Consider the following 20,301-nt stretch of genomic DNA (forward strand, 5'->3'; position numbering starts at 1 on the left):
ATGTGTAAGTTTCTGTAAAAGTAAGTGTGGTGGTGTGTGTATAACTGTATATGCAGGTAAATGGATGTTTGATTCTTTATTAGCATGAGTGACTATGTGTGAGTAACTCTATGAATGAGTGGCATTGTCTTACAGGATGTTTAGGTGTATGAGTACATATGATGTGTGAGTACATGTATGAGTGACTGTATAGGATTGTTGGTGGATGAGTGGATGTGTATGTGGATCTTAGAATTACTGAATAGGTTGTTGTAACTGTTATTTGTATGTCCATTTTTTTGAAAATTTCAGTCTCTATTTTTAAATGTGTGTATCAAAGGTTATATTAGGGTGAGAGGAGGTCTACCACTCTATCACAAGGATGATGTCATCAGTGATGTCATTTGAGATGTCATCAGTGATGTCATGAGTGATGTCACTGACCATGTCATGAGTGATGTAATATGTGACGTCATCAGTAGTGCATTGCGGGCGCGCGAGTTATAGTTAGCTGAACTAACTATAACGGGGGAATTTCAATGGTTTTTTACGAGTGAAATGTCCAGCTAACTATAACATGTGTGAAACCTTTGGTTTTTTCATTGAATTTCTAAGGTTTTTTAAATGCTAATTCCTAACTATAACGTGTGTGAAACCCATGGTTTTTTCAGTGAATTTCAAAGGTTTTTTAAATGCTAATTCCTAACTATAACGTGTGTGAAACCCATGGTTTTTTCAGTGAATTTGCAAGGTTTTTTAAATGCTAATTTTTTTTTTTTTCTTCTTTTTTTTTTTACATATTTTTATTTTAATTTTCTATCCTTTTTTAAAGACTATGGTTAAATTTTAAAAATTATACAATATGTTTTTATTTTACATTTTTTATAAAATAAACAGGTAAAATGTATTAGCAATACATTTTTTCCTTTTTTTGAAATTTTTTTTTAGTGCGCGTACGGTAAGCTTACGGTAAGCGTACGGTTTACGCAATGTCCGTAATTTATCTACGCTGTTTGCGTATAGTTACGCAATTTGCGTAGCCGCGCGTACTCCGCGTGGGGCGCGTACGCGTGTATGCTACACGCGCACGTTACGCGGAAGTGTCGGGGAGTGACTGTTATGCGCATGCGCGTGTCTTTTTTACGCGCATGCGTACTTTTGCCGTAAGCGCACCGTAAGCGTACGGTAGGTCATGTGATCATGAAACACAACTTTTGATTGGTTGAAACTACTTTCAGTTCTAGAACTCTCCTACACCACACCCATTCCCCTCATTTCTGCTTGTGATCCCTTAGGAGAAGGAGCTGGGTTGTCTTTGTGATACGATGGCAGAACAGCAGAGCTCTTCTGAGAGTGAGGCTAGCAGCACTACCTTGAGGAAGAGAGCGAGGAAACAAAAGACCTCTTACGTATGGGAGTATTTTACTTTTCCAGAAGGCCAGCAAAAGGTAAATGCACCCTTAGTGACTTGTAAGCTGTGTAAGCGTGTACTTTCAAGAGGGAATCCTGACAGGAAGTATTCCTTTGGGAATCACACCATGATGAGACACACAGAAGGACACATGCTCGACTTACTGAAGGTAACCCTTCAGTAAATCAACCAAGCACATCCACAGCAGCTCAGCCTGGACCATCATCTGCAGGGCCGAGTCCTTCTTCTGCAGGTCAGGTGAGCCCTTCATCTGTGGGGGGAGCATCTCCTTTTTCTGGTCCTCTGGAAATTAACCCTCGGTTTGCGAGGGTTGAAGTACGGTGCGCCACTTGTCATGATCTAATTACTTATAGGGAGAGCAGTATTTCCCTAGTGAACAGTAAAATAGATCAGCACACTTGTCGTACCATCTAATATTCCCAATCTTTCTTTCCTCTGTCCCTGCATGAACACAACGGCTCTTTTAAGAGCCAACCTTACCTTTCATCTATTTTTTATATATGTTTTAAAAAAACTTTTTTTTTTTTTTTTTTTACCGTACGCGTAATTTTTTTTTTTTTTTTTAAAAACACTAAAAATCAATTATCACATTACAAGGTCCTTGAGAGACTACAATTAAAAACTGAAAATGTGATTGTAGAGAAGTGGAAAAAAGGGACCATGATATTATTGACTTACCATACCCACTCAAAAAAAGATTTATTCATTTACATTTTTTTTTAATTGCTTTAAAAATGGTTCTAGTTTTCGAAAATTTTCTATCTCAATCTGAAAAAAAAGAAAAAAGTATTAATATTTAATAAAACATTTTATAATACAGTACACATATTTACATATTTTTCAAAAAATATTTTTGCCTTTTTTTTGCTGTTTTCAGAAAATATTGCATTTCACTATAAAATGTGAAAGCAATTGCATTCATCATTTAACAGCAGGCAAAAAAAAAATTAACAATCTCAAAGATTGTTTTAAAAAAGCCCACAATCTCTTTTTGCATAAACATAACTTTATAGAAATGCATAATATTCTTAAAAAATATCATCTAATATCAATACTACACTCCAGCAAGGGCAACCAGCCTTAGTGATGCTGAATGTATTTGCATTACTGACTGAAACCTGAAACCCCACTCGCTTGTGAATACTGTGCATGATTCCACATGGTAAGCAGCTGGGTGTGTGCTAAGAGTCTGCTTCTGCACCAAAAAATGGCACCCCTTTCCTTCTAATGCAACTGTGAAATCACCAGAGCAATACGCAATAAATCTCTGCCTGTAATTCCTATTTGCACACAGTCATGTTTTCACATTAGCAAAAACCAAAGGAAATGATGAACGGAGTGTTGAACATTGCAAGCACTCACCCCCAGTCAACTGATCTGGGTTTAATCCATCACCGTTCTTTAGCCCACTCTGCCACCCCAGTTCAGACATAGCCATATGCAAATCAGTCTGACCCTGTGCCTCATGGGAACAGTCCAGCCCGAACTGCCAAGCCATGTCTTCCCTGGACCGGAAACAAGCTTCCTAGGACCGGTTTCTGGCATTTCAGCCGTCTTCAGCCAGGCTTGCTTGAATCCAGAAACCGGTCCTAGGAAGCTTGTTTCCGGTCCAGGGAAGACATGGCTTGGCAGTTCGGGCTGGACTGTTCCCATGAGGCACAGGGTCAGACTGATTTGCATATGGCCATGTCTGAACTGGGGTGGCAGAGTGGGCTAAAGAACGGTGATGGATTAAACCCAGATCAGTTGACTGGGGGTGAGTGCTTGCAATGTTCAACACTCCGTCCATCATTTCCTTTGGTTTTTGCTATGTTTTCACATTAGTCACACAACTAAATTTCTTTGCCAATTTGAAAGCACACTTACTGCTCTTTTTTTTGGCAAGTGATAATCACTTTTACAGACTGACACATTATGAATCCACTTTTCAGATTTTTTAAAAAGCACATGTCCAAACTGCTTTTTCAGACCAGCACCATTTGTAACCTGGGTGACTGCCTACACTCCAGCAAGGGCAACCAGCCTTAGTGATGCTGAATGTATTTGCATTACTGAGTCCAACCTCAAACCCTTAAACTATTCTTTTTTTATACCAGTACACCTTAATTTATTGTGAAAACATAGTCCATATTATTTTACTTGTTCCTCACATTTAAATTTCTCCCAAAAACAGAAAATAATAAACACAACTTCAACAAAAAGAATTGCATTTCTATTATTCATTTCTTAATTTACCATATACATCCCCTCTCAAACTCTAAACTCACCTTTAAAATTAGTTAGTTGTGAAAGAAATGTGGCACTCAAACAGCAGATTATCAGAGCCAGGATCTCTGTTCTTTACACCTCTCTCCTCTCAGCAGAACCAGATAATGGCAAACTTTCCCTCTCTTTTTCCACATATATACATGTTAATTTCAAATCTCAGTGCTTCCCCCTTTTTTTCAAATGTAATCACACATTTCTATTGGTTGAAAACCAACCCTTTTCCAAAAGTACCCTTCCCCCAACTTGACTTCTGCCTAGTACCCTTCCCCCAACTTGACTTCTGCCTGCTACCATAGCAACAGCTCATTGAACACTGCTGTGTGGAGTTAGGTCAGAAGTTCGCCAAACAATGTTTCAATTCCACAGAGCAAGAGTGCTTGACTTTTCAAACCTAACAGCAAATCCATAGTACTGTTCTTTGGTAACACATTTTTCTGTACCAATACAAAACATGCTTCTATTAATTTACACATACAGCCTAGCTTTTATTCTAGAATGGTATGAAACAGCCAATCAGTTCTTTTTTTTATGAAAAAAATATGTATGCCTCCATTTCCAAACTGTCTTTCATTTCTTTTTACCATTCTACTGAATTACACCTCCTGAGTGCATCCAGTTCTCCTTTGAAGATGTTCACAGTGTGGATTGTAGGGCACAGCTATGTCTTCTGGAATAAAAAGTTTGCAGAGAAAACAGGTATGGTGAGAGACCTTGCTTTGCCAAATGTAGACATTAAATGGATTGGTCAGAGAGGGTTAAAGTGGCACCAATTGATGCCATTGGTGAAATCCTTCATGCAAAACCAACACCCTGACCTCATAATAGTGCACTGTGGTGGCAATGACCTAGGCACTTTGACTGGGGTAGGTCTGGAAATGCTTATGAAGGACACCTTTTCACAACTGTTTTCACTTTTCCCTAAAACTGCCTTTGTGTTTTCTAACATATGCCAAAGGCAAAAATGGAACTGGTCCAATCATTTCTGTCCGCAGATTGACAAAGCAAGAAAGCACGTCAACAAATCTGTTTCTGCTTTCCTCCGTGACTATGGTATGGGTTCCATTTACCACAACAACTTGCGTTACGACATGCAAGACATTTATAGAGGAGATGGTGTGCACTTCAATGATGAAGGGAACAGAGTCTTCCTCTTGAACCTTAGACTCTGCATCGGTACTTACTTGTAGGTACCACTTAAAAATCACTTCATAAACACAACGGCTCTTTTTAGAGCCCCCTAATATCTAAACACTTAAATCTGCATTTCATTTCTTTTTTTTTTTTTTTTTTTTACCGTACGCTTACCGTACGCGTACCCCGTGATTTTTTTTAAAAACAATAAATGTTTTCTTTGTACTTTTCTGTCCTTCTTTGACCCCCTTACAAATGTTAGGGGGTCTGTAACTCTCCTCCTTGCCCCCTTTTCTTGTTATCACTCTTTTTTTTCTGAGTGAAACACACGAAATGGCGGCCGCCGCTTCCTGGTTTCGGCCGATTCGAATGTTTACTAAGATCTAAGAGCCAATCAGAATCGTGCTCGCGCACGCCACCGTACGCGTACGGTAAGCGTACCGTAAGCGCACCGTAAGCTGGCTCAGATATATATATTGATTTAAAGGCTATTTTCTCAGAATCTACTGAACAGATTTACACCAAACCTACAAAAGGCACTTCCTTGACCTGAGGACTACCTCTCTGCCAAATTTCTAGTAATTCTGTTCAGCCGTTCGGGCTGTAGCCCTGTCTAAAGGTCCTATGGAAAAATGCATGGGAAAAACGCGTTTTGGGACCCCCCTTTTATCTCAGCCCCCGCTTGACGAATCCCCCCGAGACTTTCAGGGAAGGAGCGGAGCGTAGCGCCCCACCTATTTTGAAAAATTTGCGAGGATTCGTCGACCGGCGCCAAAGTTATTCAAAATAGAATGTTGCGGATTTCCTATGGAAACGTGGTCCTAACTATAACTACCTACTGGCGACCGCCAGTAGGTAATATATGTATATATATATATATATTTACAGAGCGATTTCTCAGTGCTGAAATTATGAGACTGTGAAAGAACTATAATGAGTCTCTTTGAAGTTACACGAAAGGCAGTAAAGTGTGGCACTGCTGCGGAGTAAAAAAAGGTTTTCCTGTTAGAGAGAGATATCTGACTTTTGTCTAGTGGCAGTTTTGACGCCATAAAGTAATGCAGAGGGCATGCTGAAAAGAACAGATCTATATTATGTAGATAGCTAAGTGGATTAGTAAAGTCACGCATTAGAAAGACTTTGAAACAGATTGAATATATGTGAGAGAGGGGTTATGGAGAGATGAGGGGCACGTTTTTTGGATGGTAGTGAGGGAATCAAAGGGGGTCGAAGTGTGCAATTGTAAGGCACACGTTCACCAGTAGGCATCTTGGTGCTGAATAACCGATATTTATTGAAAGTCATGGGAGGGCACAAAATGATTGTCGCACTGGCTTCCACCAGTGCTAAAGGCTGCGATGATAGGTATGTGGCAAGATAAAATAATACTGTGTCTTTTTCTCTCTATCTTAATGTTTTTGGAGAGTGTACGGATTTCGCAAAGGAAAGGTAAGGTGACTACGTCATTACTGACTGTTGCACACTTCACTCACGCACACACCCACCTACACTTTGAAACTAACAATTTATCTGCCTTCTACGTAGGATAGTGTTTTAAAAGGAACGTTTTAGGCACTAGCAGGGATGGCGTATCGTTGGATGAATGTCTTAAATCTGGTTCTGGAGTTCAGCTCTGAGGCAGGATCAGAGACTGAGACAGCAGATACTGAGACAGCATTTGAGGGAGAAGACAATGGAGCAAAATCTGAGAGTGATTTTTCAGTTCCATCTGACGACTCATCCTCCAGCGATTCTGAAGGAGACGATGTTAGTCGTGCTGTCCCTTTGAAAGCACAGTCTGTGCAGCGGGACACCAGTAGCAGGTTAGAGCAACCCAGAGAGCAGGTACGTGCAGCCGCAAGCACAGATGGAGCGCTCTCTTGGCAGCCCCCCAATTTAGTTCAGACCCAAATTCCTCCTTTCACTGGCGATGCTGAATGTAAAGTTGATACAGCAAATTTTTTGCCAATTTACTATGTCCATCTCTTTTTGGATGTTGACTTCCTTGATGAAATTGTGCAGCAAACAAATTTGCGTGCCGAACAATTTCTGAGGGAGCATGAAGGCACTCTTGGGCCTCATTCTAGGGCACACAAGTGGCCTCCCACTTCTTTAGGGGAATTGAAGATATTTTTGGGCCTCATGTTTAAAATGGGGGTAGTGCATAAACCAACCTTGCTATCCTACTGGTCTACTCGCACTTTTTGGTTAACCCCCATCTTCGCACCATACATGAGCAGAGATAATTTTTTCCTATTGCAGCGCATGCTGCATTTCAATGACAGTTCTGCTGCATTGCCCGAGGACCATACAGACCATGACAAGTTGTTAAAAATTCGGCCTGTCGTGGAACATTTGTCTGCCAGGTTTCCAGAGGTTTATACTCCTGGAAAGAATATAGCCATTGATGAGTCCTTGATTTTGTATAAAGGGTGGCTGCTATTCAAGCAGTACATTCTGAGCAAACAAGCTCGCTATAGCATCAAGCTGTACATGCTGTGAAAGCTCGACTAGCTATGTGTACAGCTTGAGAGTGTATACAGTGAAGGACACATCTCTTAACCCTGTAGGTTGCCCTCCCACGCTAGGGGTCATAGGAAAGATCATATGGGAGTTTGTCCAGCCACTCGTTTACAAAGGTTATAACTTTTATGTGGACAATTTCTATACAGGAGTAGAGCTGTTCAGTGAGCTCTACAAAGCTGGCACCGTGGCATGCGGTACAATTCGTTGTCGCCGCAAAGGATTGCCGCAAGAGCTTGTTTGCTAGAAGCTCCAGAAATCCCAGAGCACTGTGTTGTGTTCCAACAAACTGCTCGCAGTCAAGTTGTCAGAGAGGCGTGACGTGAACATGCTCACCACAAGTACATAGGCGGAATGGACAAGAACGACCACGTTCTTCAGCCATACAATGTGAGTCGTAAAACTCACACTTGGTGTAAGAAACTGTTTACTCACCTGATCCAGATGCCAACATACAATGCGTATGTTGTTTATCGTCAGACCACCACAGGAAGACTCATGTCTTTCCTTGACTTTCAGTTGTCTGTGATTGAAAGACTCACTGCTACATAAGCAGCAGGCTCCACTTCATGTGTTCTGGAGGACGTAGCAAGGCTGCAGAAGCTACACTTTGCTGATAAAATTCCTGCAACACCCAAAAAGGAGCGACCATGTTGTTGTTGTAAAATGCGCTTGATGCAGGGAAAGAGGCAGAAAACTCGTGTTTACTGTCCCCAGTGCCCAAGTAAGCCTGCCTTCTGTTTTCCTACTTGCTTTATGTTGTATCATACTAAAGCAAAATACTGGGACATTGACTGAGGTGGAGCTTCCAATAGGTGAACCTTTCAATTGGTGTGAATGGATACCTACTGCTTGTGGGCCACTCCTTCACTACGCAAGCAGCTGCAGAATATTTGTTCCTCTACTTCAGGAAACCATGGACTTCTCAACACCTTTATCTGCTTTCAGAACGTGGTAGTTGTTCTGTTCGCCAATTGACAAGTGCATTATAGTCCCTCCGCTGCACATACTGGTGGACAGAACATGCGCCACGTTGTCACGGAGTACCCTGATTGGCAGAAAGTTAAAGGCTTGACTGGATTTTGAAGTGCTTGTTAGGAAACTTATGTGTACTACACAAGGACCACCCTGATTGCCATTTAGAACTGTAGTAAGTGTATTAAGTCAAACAAATATCCAATGGGACTTATTCACCAAAATTTCAACTAGTTTTGAAAGTGTGCTAACTCAATTATTAACTTGTATCAGAACCACGTTATTGAAAAGGGATACAAGACACAATATCTTGTATGAAGATTTTTTTCACCTCTTTAATTTAAGATTTAAAAACAATCATCATACAAGATATTGTGTCCTGTACCCTTTCTCAATAACATTGTGTACGATGCAAGTTAGTAATTGAGTTTTCATGCTGTCAAAGTAAAAGTGTCGGTGAATGAAACCCACATGACACTTATTACTTTAGGGAACTTAGGTAATATACCACAGCATGTTTGCCTTATTTTCAAAGGTAGATATGCTCGCTCAGTTCGAGATATGGCTGACTGGGATACTCGGGCACCGCCCAACTTGCATCCACAAACTGGAAGGAGTTGGATTTAGCACAGTGGCGCATTAAAGACATGTCTTCCTGAGCCTCATGTGGCTGTCATGGGAGCCATTAGTAAAGGTTCACTCTGCATGCGTTTGGTAACGTTCAGGAAGAAGGAGGCAGAGACTTTGCAGGTGGTAAAATGCAGTCAAACTCATTATGTCTTGTGGCGTATGAATGTGATGGGCCCTTGCCAATCGGCGGTTTGTTTATGTGAGTGCAATTGATCTGGTTGATTGGGCCGGTGGCTGGCCATATGGAAGTCTTGTGTGTGGTGCGTGAATGGCGTGTGAATGGACCATAAAGTGGTTGGTGCAGTCAAGTGGCTTTATGGCTCACCTTCAGAAGACTTGGCTTTAATATTTATATACTTTGATTAGTATTTGTGCTTTGAAGCCAGTGTTTCTGGAGGTTCTAAAACCAACCAGTGTAAGTGGTGGATTAACTTTATCAAATTAGTGTCAGATTTATATTTGTGGCGGTTTATAGGCCTTTTGTAAGACCTTTTTTTGTCAATATGGGTAGCAGGGGACTTTGTGCACTAGCTCAGTCATCACCTAGGCAAACCTTCACATTTTTGAGTAGTAGACAACGAGGGAAGTACAGGGGTGAATGACTTGCGTGACTTTCACTTTTTTTTTTGTTAACCAGCATCCCCTGCAAACCTCAAATTAAAGCTCAAATTCAAAATTTCTTCACATTTAAGTGATGGAAAGTTTAGGAATATGCGGCGACCTACAAACTTCCATCTACGTAGCATCTCCCCAGGTCTTCTGATTAAAATGGCACCTCACTCGTGTGGGTGGCCCAAGTACCCGCGACACGTATTGAGGAGACATCAAATCCAACCAGCTTTTCCCTTGGTCTCTTGAGTAAAATAATACCTCACTTGTGTGGCTGTCCGATGCAGAATCAGCTAGACCCGTATTTTTTTAAAAATGTAGCACTTAGAATTTGCTGTGCTATACCCTTAATCACTATGTTTTTGGCTCTTCCCGGTCACAGGCCCTTGGCCTACCCACACAAGTGAGGTATCATTTTACTCAGGAGACCAAGGGGAACGCTGGGTGGTAGGACATATAAAGATGGAATCCACCACATGTAGTGTAGAACAAGTAGATTTATTCCAGCAGAAAGTATGCAGGACTGGTGGGCCCCGAGGATCAGCACCAACTGAATCTAGTGTTCTCATCCACTGTAGCCCAACATTCTGTTACAACATAATACTGAGTATAAGGACATGGAAATCCCAACATTCCATACCATAAATGATAAAAGAGAAGAGACATGAAATACAAGGAGTAAAGATACATAGTAATACATTAGAACACCACAGGACATTTGTGCCGGCACAGTGACCCCACGCAAAAATGTGTGGATAAAGTGATTTTTTCAGCTAAATTTGTGGTTTGCAGGGGATTTTGGGTAATAAAACGCAAGCCATACCTCCCTGGACTCCCCTGGGTGTCTAGTTTTCAGAAATGTGTGGGTTTGGAAGGTTTCCCTAGATGGCCGCGAGCCCAGGGCCAAATATCCAGGTTCCCCTACCCCTGCAAAACCAGGTCATTTTGTGATAGACAATTTTGATTTCTCCTCAATATGATTTGGGCCCTTGCCTGTCGCGTGTACTTGAGCCACCCACACGAGTGAAGTACCATTTTTATCGGCAGACCTGGGGGACACTGGGTGGTAGGAAATTCAGCCTGGTGATCCCACAACTTTTCCACACAGAAATTAGAGAAAAAAGTGATGTTTTCAGCTAAATGTGAGGTTTGCTGGGGATTCTGGGGAGGAAAATGTTGGGGGGTCCATGCAAGACATACCTCCCTGGACTCCCCCAGGTGTCTAGTTTTCAGAAATGTGTAGGTTTCCCTAGATGGCTGCCGAGCACGGGGCCAAAAACCCAGGTGACCCCCCTTGCAAAAGCAGGCCGTTTTGTGATACGCAATTTTGATGTCTCCTCAATACGTTTTGGGACCTTGCCTGCCGCGGGTACTTGGGCCACCCACACGAGTGAGTTACCATTATTATGAGGAGACCTGAGGGAATTCTGTGTGGTAGGAAATTTGTGTCAGCCCAGTGATCCCACATCTTTTCCACACAGAAATTTGAGAAAAAAGTGATTTTTTCAGCTAAATGTGAGGTTTGCAGGGGATTCTGGGGAGGAAAATGTTGGGGGGTCCATGCAAGACATACCTCCCTGGACTCCCCCAGGTGTCTAGTTTTCAGAAATGTGTGGGTTTGGTAGGTTTCCCTAGATGGCTGTCGATCACGGGGCCAAAAACCCAGGTGACCCTCCTTGCAAAACCAGGTCATTTTGTGATAGGCAATTTTGATGTCTCCTCAATACGTTTTGGGCACTTGCCTGTCGCGGGTACTTGTGCCACGCACACAAGTGAGGTACCATTTATATTGGGAGACTTTGGGGATTGCAGGGTGGGTGGAATTTTGTGGATCCATGCAGATTCTAGCACTTTCCATCACAGAATTGTGAGAAAAATGTGTTTTTTGGGCACAATTTGAGGTTTGCAAGGGATTGTGGGTAACCGAACATGGTGAGAGCCACACAAGTCACCCCCTCCTGGATTCCCCTGGGTGTCTAGTTTTTGAAAAATTATAGGTTTTCTAGGATTCCCTAGGTTCCTGCAGAGCTAGGGATTAAAATATACAGCTAGGCACTTTGCAAAAAAAGGGTCCGTTTTGACCGTAAAAATGTGGTGTCTCCATGTTGCGTTTTTGGCAGTTCCCTGCTGCGGGCACTAGGCCTACCCACACAAGTGAGGTACAGTTTTTATTGAGAGACATTGGGGAATGCAGGGTGGGTCGAATTTTGTGGATCGACGCAGATTCCAGAATTTTCCATCACAGAAATGTGAGGAAAATGCGTTTTTGGGACAATATTTGAGGTTTGTAAGGGATTGTGGGTAACAGAACCTGGTGAGAGCCAGACAAGGTACCCCATCCTGGATTCCCCTGGTTTTTTTGGACAACATTTGAGGTTTGCAAGGGATTGTGGGTAACAGAACCTGGTGTGAGCCAGACAAGTTACCCCATCCTGGATTACCCCGGGTGTCTAGTTTTAAAAAATGTATAGGTTTGCTTGGTTTCCCTATGCGCCGGCAGAGCTAGGGTTCAAAATCTACAGCTAGGCACTTTGCAAAAAAAGGGTCAGTATTGACCGTAAAAATGTGGTGTCTCCACGTTGCGTTTAGGGCCGTTTCCTGTCGCGGGCACTAGGCCTACCCACACAAGTGAGGTACAGTTTTGATAGAGAGACATTGGGGAATGCGGGATGGGTGGAAGTTTGTGGATTCACGCAGATTCTAGAACTTTCCATCACAAAAATGTGAGGAAAATGTGTTTTTATTTTTTTACAAAATGTGAAGTTTGCAAGGGATTGTGAGTAACAGAACCTGGTGAGAGCCACACAAGTCACCCCATTCTGGATTCCCGTGGGTGTCTAGTTTTCAAAAATGTATAGGTTTGCTAGGTTTCCGTAGGTGCCGGCAGAGCTAGGGTTAAAAATATACAGCTAGGCACTTTGCAACAAAAGGGTCCGTACTGACTGTAAAAATGTGGTGTCTTCAGGTTGCGTTTTGGGCCGTTTCCTGTCGCGGGCACTAAGCCTACCCTCACAAGTGAGGTACCATTTTTATTGAGAGACTTTGGGAAATGCGGGGTGGGTGGAATTTTGTGGATCCACGCAGATTCCAGAACTTTCCATCATAGAAATGTAAGCAAAAATGTTTTTTTTGGGGCACAATTTGAGGTTTGTCAGGGATTGTGGGTAACAGAACCTGCTGAGACCCATACAATGTACCCCATCCTGGATTTCCCTGGGTGTCTAGTTTTGAAAAATGTATTGGTTTGCTGGGTCCCCAAGGTGCCGGCAGAGCTAGGGTTCAAAATCTACAGCTCGGCAATTTGCGAAAAAAGGGTCAGTTTTGACTGTAAAAATGTGGTGCCTCCACGTTGCATTTTGGGCCGTTTCCTGTTGTGGACACTAGACCTACCCACATAAGTAAGGTACCGTTATTATCGAGAAACCTTGGGGAATCCGGGATGAGTAGAATTTTGTGGATCCACGCAGATTCCAGAACTCTCTACCACAGAAATGTGAGGAAAATGTGTTTTTTTGGACACAATTTGAGGTTTGCAAGGGATTGTGGGTAACAGAGCCTGGTGTGAGCCGGAAAGGTTACCCCATCCTGGATTCCTTTGGGTGTTTAGTTTTAAAAAATGTATAGGTTTGCTTGGTTTCCCTATGTGCCGGCAGAGCTAGGGTTCAAAATCTACAGCTTGGCACTTTGCAAGAAAAGGGTCAGTATTGACCGTAACAATGTGGTGTCTCCATGTTGCATTTTGGGCCGTTTCTTGTCGCGGGCACTAGGCCTACCCACACAAGTGAGGTACCATTTTTAATTAGAGACTTTGGGAAATTCGGGGATGGTGGAATTTTGTGGATCTGCGCAGATTCCAGAACTTTCCGTCACAGAAATGTTAGGAAAATGTGTTTTGTTTGACATAATGTGAGGTTTGCAAGAGATTGTGGGTAACAGAACCTGGTGAGAGCCAGATAAGTCACCCCATCCTGGATTTCCCTGGGTGTCTAGTTTTCAAAAATGTGTGGGTTTGCTAGGTTTTCCTAGGTGCCGGCAGATATAGGGTTCAAAATCTACAACTAGGCACTTTGCAAAAAAAGGGTCAGTTTTGACTGTAAAAATGTGGTGTCTCCAAGTTGCGTTTTGGGCCATTTCTTGTCGCAGGCACTAGGCCTACCCACCCAAGTGAGGTACGTTTTTTATTGAGAGACTTTTGGGAATGCGGGGTGGGTGGAATTTTGTGGATCCGCGCAGATTCCAGAACTTTCCACCACAGAAATGTGAGGAAAATGTGTTTTTTTGGCAATATTCGAGGTTTGCAAGGGATTGTGGGTAACAGAACCCGGAGAGAGCCAAACAAGTCACCCCATCCTGGAGTCAACAGGTTGTCTAGTTTTCAAAAATATATAGGTTTGCTAGGTTTCCCTAGGTGCCGGCAGAGCTAGGGTTCAAAATCTACATCTAAGCACTTTGCAAAAAAATGGTCCGTATTGACTGTATATATATCTATATTCACTGAAAAAACCATGGGTTTCACACACGTTATAGTTAGGAATTAGCATTTAAAAAACCTTGCAAATTCACTGAAAAAACCAAAGGTTTCACACATGTTATAGTTAGCTGGACATTTCACTCGTAAAAAACCAATGAAATTCCCCCGTTATAGTTAGTTCAGCTAACTATAACTCGCGCGCCCGCAATGCACTACTGATGACGTCACATATTACATCACTCATGACATGGTCACTGACATCACTCATGACATCACTGATGACATCTCAAATGACATCACTGATGACATCACTGATGACATCATCCTTGTGATAGAGTGGCAGACCTCCTCTTCCCCTAATATAACCTTTGATACACACATTCAAAAATAGAGACTAAAATTTTCAAAAGAATGGACATACCAATACCAGTTACAAGAACCTCTTAAGTAATTCTAAGAACCACATACACATCCACTCATTCACCAACAGTCCTATAACATATTATTATTTTTTTAACGTGCGCGTACGGTAAGCGCACGTCTTGCTTTCATAACGTTAGATTTCTACGCTGTTTGCGTTCATTTACGCAATTTGCGTAGACGTACGTCACACGCGCGCAGCGCGTAACGCGTACGCTGCACGCGCATGTTACGCGGAAGTGAAGGGGCGTGCCTGTTTTGCGCATGCGCGCGTGCGCGTGTCTTTTTTACGCGCATGCGTACTTTTACCGTAAGCGCTCCGTAAGCGTAACGTACGCGCACGGTGGGTCATGTGATCATGAAACACAACTTTTGATTGGTTGAAACTACTTTCAGTTCTAGAACTCTCCTACACCACACCCATTCCCCTCATTTCTGCTTGTGATCCCTTAGGAGAAGGAGCTGAGTTGTCTTTGTGATACGATGGCAGAACAGCAGAACTCTTCTGAGAGTGAGGCTAGCAGCACTACCTTGAGGCAGAGAAGGAGGAAACAAAAGAGCTCTTTCATATGGGAGTATTTTTCTTTTCCCAGAGGGCAAGAAAAAGGTAAATGCACCCTTAGTGACTTGTAAGCTTTGTGGCCGTGTACTTTCAAGAGGGAATCCCAACAAGAAGTATTCCTTCGGGAATCACACCATGTTGAGACACCTTCAAGATGTACACGGTAGGACATTTGCTCGACATACTGAAGGTAACCCTTCAGTAAGTCAACCAAGCACATCCACAGCAGCTCAGCCTGGTCCATCATCTGCAGGGCCGAGTCCATCTTCGGCAGGTCAGCTGAGCCCTTCATCTGTGGGGGGAGCATCTCCTTTTACTCGTCCTCTGGAAATCAACCATCGGTTTGCGAGGGTTTTAGTTCGGTGCGCCACTTGTCATGACCTAGTTTGTCATAGGGAGACCAGTGTTGCCCTGGTGAACAATTTAATAGATCAGCACATTTGTCGTAACGACTAATATTCCCATTCTTTCTTTCCTCTGTCCCTGCATGAACACAACGGCTCTTTTAAGAGCCAACCTTACCTTTCAACTTTTTTTTATATATTTTTTTAAACTTTTTTTTATTTTTTTTACCGTACGCGTACGGTACGCGTAATTTTTTTTTTTTTTTTAAAAAAACACTAAAAATCAATTATCACATTACAAGGTCCTTGAGAGACTACAATGAAAAACTGAAAATGTGATTGTGGAGAAGTGGAAAAAAGGGACCATGAAATTTTTGACTTACCATACCCACTCAAAAAATTATTTATTAATTTAAATTTAATTTTAATTGCTTTAAAAATGGTTCAAGTTTTCGAAAATTTTCTATCTCAATCTAAAAAAAAAGAAAAAAGTATTAATATTTAATAAAACATTTTATAATACAGTACACATATTTACATATTTTCCCCAAACAATTTTTGCCTTTTTTTTGCTGTTTTCAGAATATATTGCATTTCACTATAAATTGTGAAAGCAATTGCATTCATCACTTAACAGCGGGCATAAAAAAAATAACAATCTCAAAGATTGTTTAAAAAAAGCCCAGAATCTCTTCTCAGTTAAACATAACATTATCGAAATGCAAAATATTATTCATTAAAAATATCATTTCAGATTCTTAAAAAAGCACATGTCCAAACAACATTTTCAGACCAGCAACATGTGTAACCTGGGTGACTGAGTACACTCCAGCAAGGGCAACCAGCCTTAGTGATGCTGAATGTATTTGCATTACTGACTGCAACCTCAAACCCCACTCGGTTGTGAATACTGTGCATGATTCCACAGGATAAGCAGCTGGTTGTGTGCTAAGAGTCTGCTTCTGCATAAAAAAATAACACCCCCTTTCCATCTAATGCAAATGTAAAATCACCAGAGCAATACCAAACAGCTTTCTGAGACCAGCAACATGTGTAACCTGGGTGACTGACTACACTCCAGCAAGGGCAACCAGCATTAGTGATGCTGAATGTATTTGCATTACTAAGTGCAACCTCAAACCCCACTCCTATTTGCACACAGAGTCATGTTTTCATATTAGTCACAAAACGAAATTTCTTTGCCAATTTGAAAGCACACTTACTACTCTTTTTTTTGGCAAGTGATAAGTACTTTTACAGTCTGACACATTTTGAATCCACTTTTCAGATTCTGAAAACAGCACATGTCCAAACAGCTTTTTGAGACCAGCAACATGTGTAACCTGGGTGACTGACTACACTCCAGCAAGGGCAACCAGCCTTAGTGATGCTGAATGTATTTGCATTACTGACTGGAACCTCAAACCCTAAAAGTATTCCTCATTTATACCAGTACACCTTAATTTATGGTGAAAACATAGTCCATATTATTTTACATGTTCCTTACATTTAAATTTCTCCCAAAACAGAAAATGATAAACACAACTTCAACAAAAGGAATTCCAATTCTATTATTAATTTCTTAATTTACCATATACATCCCCTCTCAAACTCATAACTCACCTTTAAAATTAGTTAGTTGTGAAAGAAATGTGGCACTCAAACAGCAGATTATCAGATCCAGGATCTCTGTTCTGTACACCTCTCTCCTCTCAGCAGAACCAGATAATGGCAAACTTTCCCTCTCTTTTTCCACACATATACATGTTAATTTCAAATCTCAGTGCTTCCCCCTTTTTTTCAAATGTAATCACACATTTCTATTGGTTGAAAACCAACCCTTTTCCAAAAGTACCCTTCCCCCAACTTGACTTCGGCCTAGTACCCTTCCCCGAACTTGACTTCTGCCTGCTACCATAGCAACAGCTCATGGAACACTGCTGTGTGGAGTTAGGTCAGAAGTTCGCCACACAATGTTTCATTTCCAAAGAGCAGGAGTGCTTGACTTTTCAAACCTAACAGCAAATCCATAGTACTGTTCTTTGGTAACACATTTTTCTGTACCAATACAAAACATGCTTCTATAAATTTACACATACAGCCTAGTTTTTAGTGTAGAATGGTATGAAACAGCCAATCAGTTCTTTTTTTTATAAAAAAAATATGTATGCCTCCATTTCCAAACTGTCTTTCATTTCTTTTTACCATTCTACTGAATTACACCTCCTGAGTGCATCCAGTTCTCCTTTGAAGATGTTCACAGTGTGGATTGTAGGGCACAGCTATGTCTTCTGGAGTGAAAAGTATGCAGAGAAAACAGATATGGTGAGAGACCTTGCTTTGCCAAATGTAGACATTAAATGGATTGGTCAGAGAGGGTTAAAGTGGCACCAATTGATGCCATTGGTGAAATCCTTCATGCAAATCCAACACCCTGACCTCATAATAGTGCACTGTGGTGGCAATGACCTAGGCACTTTGACTGGGGTAGGTCTGGAAATGCTTATGAAGGAGACCTTTGCACAACTGTTTTCACTTTTCCCTAAAACTGCCTTTGTGTTTTCTAACATATGCCAAAGGCAAAAATGGAACTGGTCCAATCATTTTTGTCCACAGATTGACAAAGCAAGAAAGAACGTCAACAAATCTGTTTCTGCTTTCCTCCGTGACTATGGTATGGGTTCCATTTACCACAACAACTTGCGTTACGACATGCAAGACATTTATAGAGGAGATGGTGTACACTTCACTGATGAAGGGAACAGAGTCTTCCTCTTGAACCTTAGACTCTGCATCGGTACTTACTTGTAGGTACCACTAAAAAAACACTTAATAAACACAACGGCTCTTTTTAGAGCCCCCTAATATCTAAACACTTAAATCTGCATTTCATTTCTTTTTTTCTTTTTTTTTTACCGTACGCGTACGGTGAGCTTACCGTACGCGTACCCCGCGATTTTTTTTAAAAATCAATAAATGTTTTTTTTGTACTTTTCTGTCCTTCTTTGACCCCCTTACAAATGTTAGGGGGTCTGTAACTCTCTTCCTTGCCCCCTTTTCAAGTTATCACCCTTTTTTTCTGAGTGAAATACACAAAATGGCGGCCGCCGCTTCCTGGTTTCGACCGATTCGAATGTTTACTAAGATCTAACAGCCAATCAGAATCGCGCTCGCGCACGTCACCGTACGCGTACGGTAAGCGCACCGTAAGCGCACCGTAAGCTGGCTCAGATATATATATTGATTTAAAGGCTATTTTCTCAGAATCTACTGAACAGATTTACAACAAACCTACAAAAGGCACTTCCTTGACCTGAGGACTACCTCTCTCGTTCGGGCTGTAGCTGTGTCTAAAGGTCCTATTGAAAACTGCATGGGAAAAACGCGTTTTGGGACCCCCCTTTTATCTCAGCCCCCACTTGACGAATCCCCCCGAGACTTTCAGGGTAGGAGCGGAGCGTAGCGCCCCACCTATTTTGAAAAATTCGCGAGGATTCGTCGACCGGCGCCAAAGTTATTCAAAATAGAATGTTGCGGATTTCCTATGGTAAGAGGGTCCTAACTATAACTACCTACTGGCGACCGCCAGTAGGTAATATATATATATATATATATATATATATATATATATATATATATATAGAGTCGTGCAAATAAACACTGCTTCTAAACTCCATATGTTCTTCCCATTTCGGAAATACATAGTTTTTCTTGGTACCTATTTTTCACTCTTTTAATTTTACCAAGTGAATTGCTGTATACCCAGTACACAATGAAAAACCATAGCAAGGTGCAGCTCAGTTATTGGCTCTGGGCACTTCAGATTCTTGGTGAACCTACAAGTCCTATATACCCCTGCAATCATAAGGCTCCAGTGGACATAACAGTATATTGCTTGTAAAAGTCTGTCATTCTTAGAAGAAGTTACAGGTGAAAATGCAGACACAAATAGCAGCGCTATGGCCTCACCCATTCTTAAGTGTTTGAAGTGTCCAGCTAAACTGCATGATAGATTGAACCTGACTTTGCCTATGGTACAATGTTGAAAGGCCACTCTGCTTAACATCAATAACAGCCAACACAATGTTATTCAAATTGTAAACACACAAGAAGCCCGCGAATTAATACTATTGTCCACAACAGCAAGCACCTTGTCATAATTATCTAGGTCAATTTGTCTTAGATGTGCGGCAGCTTCCATTTGGGACAGTTTCCAAATTACATTATAGGCAGCATACATAAATCTTTTAGAACGTGGAGATTTGGGACTCAAAGGAGAATCTGACAAATCCAGGTGAAAAAGATGTTGTTTCACTGCAGACAGTGTAGAATGTTCCAACCATTGTTGACACAATTTCCCCACCGAATAGGAGGTACCAAGACCAGAATATTGTGATTGAGAATAGCATGGATTCGGTCTGATTGATTTGAACCCAGGTGTGGAATTGAGAAAACACGCATGACAACCATTAGTGTCTACTGGCCACAATAACCACCCATTAGGACCTGAAAGTGTTTAATTAAATGTACTATTCTGCACCATGCTATTGAATTGTCCTTCAGCATAATTTGTTAATCTATGCCAATTATTAAAGTTGGCAATAGAGGGAACTGTTGGGGCATTCATTTCTGAAATGTTTGCCAATCCCAGGCATATTGTCTGCTGGATGGCGTCATTCAAGAAGATCATTTGTGGGGGAATTAAGCAGGCTCAAAAAAAGGTTTAAGTTCCCTGAAACTTCCAAGATTTCATTCCCCAAGTTGATTTCAAATCAATTGTATTTTTCCAGGAATCATAGCCTTTAAGGGCTAACTGGTTGACAAACAAAGTTGTATATATGAACTTGGCCTGTGTAAGCATATATCTTTTTAGTAAGGTAGGGACTAATTTGAAATAATATGACTCTGGGTGTAAAGTATCATATCCTGTGAAATATGTGAATTTGTCTTTATGTGT

This window comes from Triturus cristatus, chromosome 2_1 (genome assembly GCF_964204655.1).
Source record: "Triturus cristatus chromosome 2_1, aTriCri1.1, whole genome shotgun sequence".
In the NCBI taxonomy this organism is placed as follows: domain Eukaryota; kingdom Metazoa; phylum Chordata; class Amphibia; order Caudata; family Salamandridae; genus Triturus; species Triturus cristatus.